We start from the raw sequence: 4850 nt of genomic DNA, 5'->3' as shown, positions 1-4850 counted from the left end.
GGGGGCGGGGCCGGGGGGGGGACGGTTGCTGGTGGGCGGGGCCTGGGGGAAAGGGCGGAATTGCCAGCAGCTGCCGTTGGGGGCGGGGCTTCCCAGTGGCTCAGCAAGCCTGAAGCTACAGCGGTCTCTGGATTTTTATTGGGGTTGGTGGGGACAAGAAAGAAAGTCTGGCGCATCATCAGCAACGGAGGAAAATATTGTAGTCAAACAAGGCAGTTGCGGATAAAATCAGCACGTTGCATTCATGCCTGGCAGAAAACACTCAAATAAGACGTGCGCCTCGTAGCAGACAGAGTGGTCTCGCTGGTGCCAACTGCCCTCAAGCGTTTAACCACCCTCCCACTCAATCAAATCCAGGACGAGCACATCCCAACTGCAGAGACTTCCCCAGCCTGACGAAGGGTTTTTAAATCCGAAACTTGGCTAATTTTTTTTCCCCCCAACGCTTTAAGTTGGTCTAATAAAAGAGATCAGATTCACCCAAAGAACCTTGTCTATCAGATGGAACCATTCCTGGCAAAAGTGCAGTAGACACCGCTGAACTCCAAGCTCCTCTGTGACATGCTTTCTGAGGGCACCGGTTGTGGAGACTAGTCTGACTCCTTTCACTCCCTTCGCATGCTCATTGGGACTGTTGGTCATGTTGCTGGTAATGATAATGCCCCTGAAGCGGCAGGTTGAAGATTTTTTTAAAGAATTGGTACAAAAATAGGGTGCGAGGTGTTAAATGCAGTGTCTAAATAGGTCAAGTGTAGACTTCCTTAGAAGTTTTTAATACCAGGCTAGACAAAGCCTTGGTTGGGACAAGATACTTGGGGATGGTCCTCCTCTGAGCTGTGGTTCACTAGACTAGGTGACCTTCTGAGGTCCCTCCCAACCCTCATTTTCTATGGATCTATGAAGAGTCTGAAAAAAAAGTCATTCAAAGACCAAAGGGTGTCAAGCCAGCTGCTCCTCTTATTTCCACCCAGCTTTTCCCATTACTTCAGGGCTTAATATCATGAAGTACTGAAATCATGCTTGTGTCAAACTATTTCATTTTGTACTGCATTCATGTTTCCACTGCAGTCATATGATATACTGGAAACAGCAGAGAGCGCTGGTGTCTGGACCGGTCTGCTTTTGTTTAGCACTCCACCCTACTACACCCAATTCTACCCTCCTCCAAAAGGTTAAAGGTTAGAGGCAATTCTAAGTTCACTCATGAAGTTGTCCTGGGAGGAGCTTGAGAGTCTTTATCTCTGACAGTTCACATGAATATATTAGCATATTTATTACTGTGGTGAACATTAAAAGCTACAGCCCAGGCTGGAGGCATTAGTCACAGTAGCAACCCTACAGTTAAAATTGGGATGAGCAAATCTATTCTAAGCCTTAATTTTCACACCATTATGACTTCCAAAAAAAATGCCTCCGGAGAGTTCTCCCTAAAAGTTACGTTGTTGTAGGAATAACATTAACAACATCTGAAAAGACATTTTTAATTGCCTAGGAAAAAAATATCATTTTTAATAATGCAATTCCACAGCTCAAAATGAGATAAATTTGCAACATTTGCACTTGCTTTACAACTTGTTCTTGATTTAGTATTTGATTCTATATTGCTTTTAAGCAAGAGGTTTATTTAAGTTTGAATCTCTTCTCTTTTTGAGGCGCAATTATTTGGTATAGTTTTCTAAACTACTGGTTATGCTAAGGGTTTGCTTGACGTTTACACATCTTGTAACATTTGTTACCACTTGTTCATCAACTTCTAGCTGAAATAAAATTATATTTATCCTGATCTTTTCTGGGATTGAATTCCACAGCTTTGGGCTGGTGGCTGAGAAAGCTCTCCTTATATTTCAAGTTGTTTAGGCAGAAAGACAACAGAAGCAGTTGAAAACTCAGAATTCACCACCAAGAACAGAAAAGGATGACATGATGTTGCCTATTACTTTTAGTCCTCTTTATGCCTACAGGGTAACTGCAAATTCCTTTGGTTCATTTTTTAGAGGCAGCAACTCTTCCAAGGATTAGAAATTAGATGGCTCACTTTACTTTGATTTGATGCCATCCCTTTACACACCTCTTTACATCTCTTTGAAATCATTAGATAGTTTATTTTCCAATACAGCAGTCAGATCCCATTACATATAACCAGATTTATTGTAAGTTATTGCAGGGAAGACAGAAAATAAAAGGTTGTAAAAGTTTAATCAGCTGGCATGAAATTTAAAAGATTCTGCAAGCTGTTAAATGTATTTAGGTTAAAGTATAAAATGAATTACATTTCAAAGCATGGCAGAAAGCTACTTATTGTATAAATGAGCATTAGATGCCTCTGGTCTCTTGCTTAGCTTGTTGAATTCTCCTGGAAGTAACATGCTGTTGCTGTTTAAAAAGAAAATTATTTAGAACCTAGAACTGGGATCCTTCGTTGAATCATGGAATTCAGTAAACTTTCCCCTCTTCCAAGTTAGAGGAACACCGACAAAATACAGTTTACCACTTTCCTGTCACTATATGTATAACAACAACTTTTATTTAAGATCATAATTTGTGTTATATATTTTCTTTTTACAATTTTGCTCTTTTAATCTGAAAATTAGGACTGTGCGTACATACAACAAGTTTTACTAATGCTCTCTGTAAGGCTAAAAATGCATTTGAGAAATTTTTTTTGAAGGAATTCTAATCAACATGCAAATAAATGTTCAGTGTTCCTGTTCTCTGCCACAGGAAGTTTCAGCTCCTATCTGTGGTATGAAACTACAATCTTCAGTTTTTGAACAAGAAAAATGCAGACTGCAGCCATAACCTACTCAACACCTTATGCCTATTTAAGATATCAATGCTGCAAGCATTTACTAAACTCGTGTGTCAGTTATCTGTGTCAGAGCTCCATTCAGTGCAGTGACAATGCCTGGGGGATGGGCAGTGGAGTGGGCAGCTTTAACTTTCTTGAATGATTTGCATCTTCAAATAGCCTTGGATGGCATTCACTTATTGCCTGGACACAGTAGCCAATTTATAGCCAATTATCACTGAACATAGTAGAGTTTTGGCCATGTGACATTTTCTCTAGCCTCACCCCAACATAAGCCCTATGTTAAGGGATATTACCTACCCATCTTCATCCCTATGCACTGGCATTCTCAATGTTACCAGTAAAATATGCTTCCACCAGTCTGGGATCTGACCTCCTTACTATGTATATCAAACAAATTAGATTGTTCAGGTTCTTTAGATAAACTATGTCAAGTTAGAATGGTGTATGGTTGTAGTTAAATTAGTGATAGATGCCAAAGTGATAGATGCTTCATAAATATGAATCCTAGATTGCTAGGATTTAATGCATATGTCAAAACCCAACAAATCTTAATATCCTTCTTAAAGACTTTTCCTTTCTCTCCTTCATTCTTTCTTTGGTTGCATTCAAGTTGTTTTTTTTTTAATTTCTCCCCTAGATTTATAGATGTTATGGTCAGAAAGAACCATTCAGTTAAACTTGTCTAACCTACTATGACTGTACTGTTTGTTACATATGTCAAAGTACTTCACCCAGTAATTTCTTCAACAAGCCCAAATAATAAGATGTATAAGAGCATTGCAGTGACCAATTTGATATTTTTTTCTCATCTTTTTCCAAATGACCATAGCAGAATTAAAAAAGGAGCAAGTTGTGAGAGCAACTGCTAGTCACAGAGGTGTGTCACAGATGAGCAATTGTTGAACATGTCAAATGATTAAAAGATGTGTGCATGTGTGTGATGGGTCACATTTATGGCATCAGGCAACTGCTACTAAAAGCATAGCAAAATATGGTTCTCTCTCTCTCTACAAGAACGAAGAAAATTGTAAAGATGCTCCAGATTCTAAGGATATAGGTTGTCAGTGACTGGTTTTCAAAAATTAATTGAGTGAAATTAACCACCCATCTAAAAGACTAAAAGAGGTAGTTTTGTTCCATTTTTAACTATTCCATCAAATCATCTGTTTAGACCCTTGCTAGTTATTTACTCATCTCCTGATCCTTCTTCTTGCTTCCACAAGCAAGACTTTCCATAATCCACTTCCATTCTTGTTTTTATTTCTAAGATATCAACAGTAAAATGCCCAGTCCCAAATTCTATGTATGGAATTACAAGAGTGACTGGCTAAAAGACAGGGTTTTACTAGATCACTTGACAAAGAAATCAATGGGAATTTTGTAGCTGAAAATTAACACAGGGCAGCAAGCAAAGCCACATTATCCATCGGATTTACCATTTCATAGACTTCTTAGTGGAAAAGCAGGAACTGGAAAAACTCTGCCTGAGGTTTTTGTTTATATGGGGGAAATAGCCAAAGAAGAAGGGAATGGAAGAAATGAATGGCTATTTAGATGGAAAAAAGTGAGAAAAGTGGGGGAAAGCTCTTGCAGTTGAATTCTATCAAACTTTATGAAGCACTGCTATCCTAATCTTCATCTGTAGACCTAACATGTGTCTACTCCTCTGAAGGATCACAACCCACTACTGCCTATTGCTTTGCCAGTTCAGAATCCCCAGGACCAATCAGTCAAAATAACCTTTACTAAAGGCAGTAGCACTACTTTGTCCATTGTCCTGATACTAGTGATTTAGATTTACAAAGTGGTCACAATGGCTACTAGCCAAATCTTGCTATCTCACAAAACACAGACTGAGAGATGCATACAAACAGGGGAATAAGCAAGTACATTGGGACTAGGGAATCTTTATTTAAGACTCCAAAATGCTTACCTTTTTAAATTAATTCTTCTTTCTAGAGTCAGATCATAAGCAAATCTCAGCTATTCCATTTCTCTGAAAGAGGCCATCTTACATTGCTAAAATGCACTGAGCCAC

This window comes from Gavialis gangeticus, unplaced genomic scaffold (genome assembly GCF_001723915.1).
Source record: "Gavialis gangeticus isolate Ggan-Ray unplaced genomic scaffold, GavGan_comp1, whole genome shotgun sequence".
NCBI lineage: Eukaryota > Metazoa > Chordata > Crocodylia > Gavialidae > Gavialis > Gavialis gangeticus.
The sequence above is the reverse complement of the archived record's forward strand: the minus strand, read 5'-3'. Positions refer to the sequence as shown.